The 6,825-nt window shown below is 38.9% G+C and overlaps 1 protein-coding gene and 1 pseudogene across 2 annotated transcripts in view; both read left to right on the forward strand.

The window, feature by feature from the left end:
* Positions 1–6,825, forward strand: part of Adk (adenosine kinase) — a 563,958-nt gene that overhangs the window by 156,792 nt on the left and 400,341 nt on the right. The gene's annotated exons all lie outside the window — the stretch shown is intronic.
* Positions 3,457–3,842, forward strand: LOC111817587 (annotated as a pseudogene).

Raw genomic sequence — 6,825 nt, forward strand, 5'->3', positions numbered from 1 at the left:
TTCCTCTTCCTCTTCCTCTTCCTCTTCCTCCTCCTCTTCCTCCTCCTCCTCTTCTTCCTCTTCCTCCTCCTCCTCCTCTTCTTATTCTTCCTCCTCTTCTTCCTCCGCCTCCGCCTCCACCTCTGCCTCCTCTGCCGCCTCCTCTGCCGCCGCCTCCTCCTCCTCCTCTTCTACCTCCACCTTCTCTTCTTTGTAAAGAGTTCCAAGGAATCAGTCTTTCTTCTGACCTTTAGACATTATGTACAGTCATGCTTATAACTTGTATAGCTGTTTTGAAACCATTAGAGGACAAAAGATATTGGACTAAGGATGGCACAGGAGAACTGGGAAGGAAGCTAGGTCTGCGATGAGGATTTTGAACCATTTATTATGACCTGAGCATTTTCTTCTATGAGATAATAATTTCTCTGATTAGCTTAGAAAAAATCAATCAAAGTAACTATTGCTACTCATATCTAGCTAAAAAACTAAGCGTTTCAAGATTCAAATTACATAAGTATGAGGATTAAAAGTATAAGCTTTGGAGGAATTGGTAATTCTTGTTTTTCATTAAAATATGCTGAATTGAAAATTTATGTCATGTTCCTTCTTTATTGCATTTTTGTCCATAATTTGTATGTACTTTTTTAGTTGTTTGGTAAAACTGGTAATTTTAACTTTTGGTTTTGGTGTGATTCAGCTTGACCTGACATTTTAATAAATTTTGCTCCTACAGCTGATTAAAGGAACATTTTATTGGCTGAAATATGCACATTTTCTTTATGAAGTTGGTTTTCTTTTTATCTGTGACTTGCCTTGCCAAGCTATAGGAAGCACATGTTTTTTGATACTGGTGTTGCTTTTTTAATTAATATTTCAGATGCAAAAGGTGACAGTTTAAAAGATTGTTTTGTTAGTGGGTTATCCTTAAACGCAAGTGGCATTTGGTTTTATTTTACAATAGAATTTAATCTTACATGTTTTTTGTTAAAGTAATGTTACCAAAAAATCTCCTATTGAACTATTTGTGGTGAGCTTTTTAAGGATGTTTAAGATTTCACATGCAGTTTAACTGATCACAGATGAGGTTGTAAATTAATACCTCATGAGCGTATTTGACTGCAGGGCTTTGTTTATGAATCAAAACTGCTTTGTTCCTGTAAACTGTGAAAGGGGCTTAAGCATATGGATTAAAACTGCACGGTGATACCAAAGTACTTAGGAAAAGACGCCGTAGCTGGATCATTTAAAATGTACTAAAATGTTATGAATAGCCATAAAGTATAATAATTCCCTTAAGCTTTTTAATAGTTATAAGATTTGGTTTTATTCCTTTGTTGGATTTAACCACCTTAATAAAGAAATTGTTTTGTTGCTTTTAAAACTGCGTGCAGTAATAAGAATAACCATTGACATGCATGGTGATGAGAAGGCTGAACTTTCCCAGAAAGCGGTGTGTTTGTGGGCCTTCTCATTTCCATTTGAATTGTTCTCCTAACAACCTTTAGAATGAAAGACTCTTCACTGGTATCTTGTACAAAATTATGACCATTGCTCAGTGTAGAAACAGAGCTTTGGCCCAAAGTTTTTCACAACGCATGCAAACCCCTGATGGAGAATGCGCTCTTCTGGGTGTGACAGACTGTCAAGGGTCTTTAGGAGTAATGCCAGAGCATGGTCAGGGGCCTGCTGTGGAAGACAGTGCTAGATTTTGACTCCGAGAAACAGAAGCAACATTCAGCTGGCCTGTGGATTCGGTAAAACAAACCCGTAGATCATGCTAAAGAAAGTGTTAGGAAGCTTTTGAAGTTATTTGTGTCACTTTTTTAGTTCCCTCAAGTTCTTAGAAAACTTTGATGTAGGTAATTGTACAGATATTCTGTTTTGTTCTAGCGTGTAGATGGCATTTCCAGTCCACTACCATGGACTCTTTCAGTACAACGGCCTTTATTTCCATCCCATTTGATCTCTGTTTATTTGTTTATGGAAATAGGGTCTTGCTCTGTAGTCCAGATTGGGCTTGAATTTGAGATTGTCCCTCCTCAGTTTCCTGGTGCTGGGATTCCAGCTGTGCCACCATCCATGGCTATTTATCTATTTATTTGTTTAGAAATAAGACCTTAGCTGGCCTGGATCTTTTGGTAATCTGCCTACCTCAGCCTCTCAGGTGCTGGGTTTCCAAATGTGTGCCACCATGCCTGGTGAGCACCCCATTTTATGCTTATGTTCTGTACAAAAACCCTATGCAGAATTTGTATTAAAAATGTCCTATTGGGCCGGGGAGATGGCTCAGTGGAATAAGTGCTTCCCTGGCAAGCACAAGGGCCTGAGTTCAATCCCCGGCTCCGGAAAAAAAAAAAAAAAAAAAATGTCCTATTGAGCGCCTTCCTAACTTCACTTTACTCTGTTTATCCAGCCTGAGTGATAAAGTAATTTATTTGAGCTACGTTCTACCATTACTCTCAGATCCCTCATTTTACCTTGTCAGTTTTTAACTCTAGGTCAGTTTAATTGTGCATCTTGCTTCTTATTATTCCAATTAACTTATTTTGTCCTGTCACCTTTGTCTAGCCAGCTGTGATACTTACTCCTAAACCTTCACCTTCAATCAGGTTGTTTACCATTAAACTCTTTCACCCCCTATTTGGTACTGGGGATTGGATCTGGGCCTTCACACTGACTAAATCTCCAGCCCATTTTATTTTTATAGTTTGAAACAGAGTCTTGCTAAGTTGCCCAGGTAAGATTCAGACTTGTGAGCCTCCTGCCTCAGCCTCCCGCAGTGGTAGGATTATAGGCCTGTGCCTACCATACCTATCTTACTTTTTTTTTTTATTTTTTATTATTTTATACTAATTCTATTGAGAAAAAAATGGCATTAAGACAGTTTCAAAACAGGTTAGTAGGATAGTTACAATAATTAATATATTGCATATTGTTGTCTTCATAGTAGTTATTCATAGTACAAGATGCAGACATGATATTTTTTTTCTTTTCAAAGTTTTATTGATAAACATATAGCAATGAGACAGTTTCAAATCAAATCGAAAGTACAGTTTCAACAAATAATACACTGCATATATTCTTCTTAGCTTACTTTTTTTAATATCATCTAAAATGGCTCTCAGATCTTATCGCTCTTTGTATTTCATCTTTGGCACTCTCACCTTCCTGTTTTGCATTAAGTGCCTTAGCATTCTCTTCTCTGGCTCCTTTTCTCCTCCAGCTCTCTTTCTCCTGTTTTCTGATATAGTCATACATGAGGAATGGGAGGCCCTTAACTGAGCTCCTTTCAATAGTAGTCTTCAGTTTGAGGTACCACTTCTTCTGGGTCTGTGTAGAGTGTATATTTGCTTTGAAAAATACCCTAGAGGATGCACAGAAAATGTCCCAGATGGAGGTGGCTAAGACGCATGGTGCTGTACCAGGAGTGGTTGTGTGTTCTGGACTTTGGGTGGCACATTGCTTACCAAAGAGATGGTTGAGCATGAGGAATAGGCTGTAAAGTACTATACCTTGGAAGGGCTTGAGAAGCACAAAGATAAAATAAGTACCTGGAAGTTCTTCCAGTTTTCTGGAAGAACATCCTGGTGTGGAAGAAATCTTAGGAGAACAAGCTAGGAGTTGGGTGATGCTACGGAGATTTTTGAAAATATCAGTCATTTTACTGACACTAGAGAGCTGTCTAAAACCTGTATCACTGGGGAGGTCCACCCTGATGACAGACCAAAGTTAGCCACGCCTTTGGAAACTCTTATTACTGCTAGTGAGTCTAATTCCAGTTTGAGACCAGCTGGGTTATCCCAGCCATTTTGGTTCTGGCTGTTGTCATGGTGTATCATTTCTACCTAGCAGAAGACTGAATATCTCTCAGAAGAAGAGAGCAAAGACTGCCTTGGACAAGGGAGAAAAGCCAGTGTTAATCATTCTACTGACAGAAACTTTCACCTGAAAAAATAATTTTGATCCTTTTTTTTTCTTTTTGCAGAACCAGGGATTGAACTTAGGCCCTTGCGCTTGCCAGGGAAGTGCTTATTCTACTGAGCCATCTCCCCAGCCCTTGTAAAAATAATTTTAATATGTGTTTGTCTCCTGTGTTATAAAGAAAAGGACAGTTCTTTCTATTCCTCATAAACTTTTCAGATGTAACTCTTCAATCATCAGCCTTATTTGATATTACTTTACTGTATAATTCACTTGATTGTTCTTCAGTATAGATGTTACTAGCCACTGTACAGATTAGCAGATGAAGCCACAGAGTGGTTACATAGTAATTCAGTAGGCAAAGAAGTGCTATGATACACATGTGGAAAGGATCTCAGAAAGCTTAGAGGTGGTGTCTGACTTTCTTGTCACTGAGACACAACCTGAGATTCACAGCTTTAAAGAAGAGAGGTTTATGTTGGCTCACAGTTTGTAGAGGTTTCAGCCCATAGTTTGATGGCTTCAGGGCAGGGCCGCATGGCAGAGGAGAAAGAGCTCATGGTGTGGCAGCCAGGAAGCAGAGAGAGGGATCAAGGGAGGAGGAGGGCAGAAGACTTCCAGGCCACGCCCTCATGACCCACTTTCTCCAGACCAGGCTCCACCTACGTACATTACAGTGAGTGATAAAGTCATCAGTCGACTAAGCCACTGATGAGTACCAGGCTCCCATGATTCAGCCGCCTTTCTAAAGCTGCACCTATGAGCACATGATGCTTGGGGGCATATCTGGATAGAATCCATAACAGGAGCCACACCTACTTTAGAGTTGGAAAACTGACAGCATAGACTTCACAGAGAAGATTTTGCCTTAAGTGGATATTTTATGATGATTAGGAATTTGGACAACAGTGATAGCCCAATAGGAAGTGTGTGCAGGGCATGGTTATGCTTATAAACAGGCTTTAACAAAAGTGTGGAGACATGAGAGAGTTGTATCAGTTGGGGGATGGAGAGTGATTTAGTACCTACCTAAAAAGGCACTAAACTTGGCTGTCTGATATACATACTGTTAAGTTTAGAATTGTTAGAAGTAAATGATGTGAGTAATTAAAAATTTTAAAAGATCTTTAATTTGTTTATTTGTTATAGGTTCTCACTATGTAGCTCAAACTCATAATGACCCTCCTGTTTCAGCCTCCCCAGTGCTGGGATTACAGGCGTGTGCCACCACACCCAGTTTCAGTGGCTAGCTCCGTGCAGGTCCTGCACGGCATGCGGTACTGGGGGTTGAACCCAGGTCTTTACACTTGCCAGGCAGGTGCTTAGACTGCTGAGCTGTCTCCCTAGCCTGATATGGACAATTTTAAGTAGAAGAGTTGTTTGATTATATAGTATGGGGAACAGATTGGAAGAAAGCTTTTCTGCAATACAAAAAAGACCTGTTAGACCTTTGGTATACCCAGACAAGAAGCATGGATGTATGAGTGTGGCAGTGGGATTGAAGAGGAGAGAGGCGGACCTGAGGGCTATCTGGGAGGTGGTATTAATGGACTTGGTGATGGAAAAAATGAATGGGAGGAGTGATCTCTCAGGGTGGAGTCACGATGGGAAGTTGATGGCATGAATCAGAAATAAAACATATTTAGTGGTAATGCATAGTATATAATGTAAGATATTCTTTTTTTAATGTAGGATATTCTTAATAAGCACTCAATAAATATGTGTATAAACTGCTTCCTAAATAGTTTCCCAGCTATTTATGAAGGGATGTTTGTTAAACACTTTGGCCAACTGTGGGAATTAAGACTTTTTAAAATTTATCAAGGATTTGTCTAATCCCAAGGGCCCAGGGACAATTTGGGTCCTGCAAGAGAAAACAGAATACAATTTCTAAGACTTAGTTGAATCTCTTGAGTTTAAACAGCTTCTGAATGTCTTCTCCAGTTTTTTAGGGTTTTTTTTCTTTTTTCTTTTTTCTTTTTCTTTCTTTCTTTTTTTTTTTTTTTGAGACAGAGTCTCACTATGTAGTTCAGGTTGACCTTGAACTCACTTTTAGCTCCGGCTGGCCTCAAACTCATAAGGATCCTCCTGCCTCAGCCTCCTGAGTGCTGGGATTACAGGTGTGTACCACTATGCCCAGCTTCAATTTGATCACATAGCTGAGGATTTAAAAGGCAAGGTTTCAATATAAGAGGCTCCATTTGTCCTGAACGTTAAGATAAACATCAGTTAGAAATATATATCTATGAGTAGTCTGTACATACGTGGGAGTTCATATGCTTCATAAACACATCTTGCATAAAATGAGTAGAAAATCATTTGCATTTACATACGTTATTGGATTTAGAAATACATTCTATAAGTATGGATCCTTCACATTCAATACAGGAACCCCAATCAAAGGACAGAAGGGCTGTTTTAAAATTTATTAGATGTGAATGTAAAGCATATTTGAGATATTTTTAGATTTTTAGGGAAAACAGCTAATGTGGAACATTTTGGTTTACATTATTTTGAGGGGTGATCATGTAAGATTTTATATTAAAATTGTTAAATCAACCTATGGAACAGTGAAACATGAGTGATGGAAAATGTGTGAAGACAAGATGATTGCTTACTGAAATTTTAAATGATGCTTTCAGTAGAGATCATATAAATCTGTTGTGGCAAATGAAAACAGTGAATGTAATATACAGAAGTAAAAATTTAAAAGTATACCTATAGAGTCGTGTTTCTAGAAGTTCCATTGTATTTTTGCCAAAATTTACTATCTGAAAATATTTTCATTAGTTTATGCTATATAATAATACAGGGCTGGAGAGATGGTTCAGTGGTCTAAAGCACCTACTTGAAACAAGCTTGGCAAAGCACAGGGACTGCAGTTCGATCCCCCAGCACCACATGCCAGCCAGCCCCGCCCCC

Source organism: Octodon degus, unplaced genomic scaffold (assembly GCF_000260255.1).
Source record: "Octodon degus isolate 3935 unplaced genomic scaffold, OctDeg1.0 scaffold00005, whole genome shotgun sequence".
Classification (NCBI taxonomy): Eukaryota; Metazoa; Chordata; class Mammalia; order Rodentia; family Octodontidae; genus Octodon; species Octodon degus.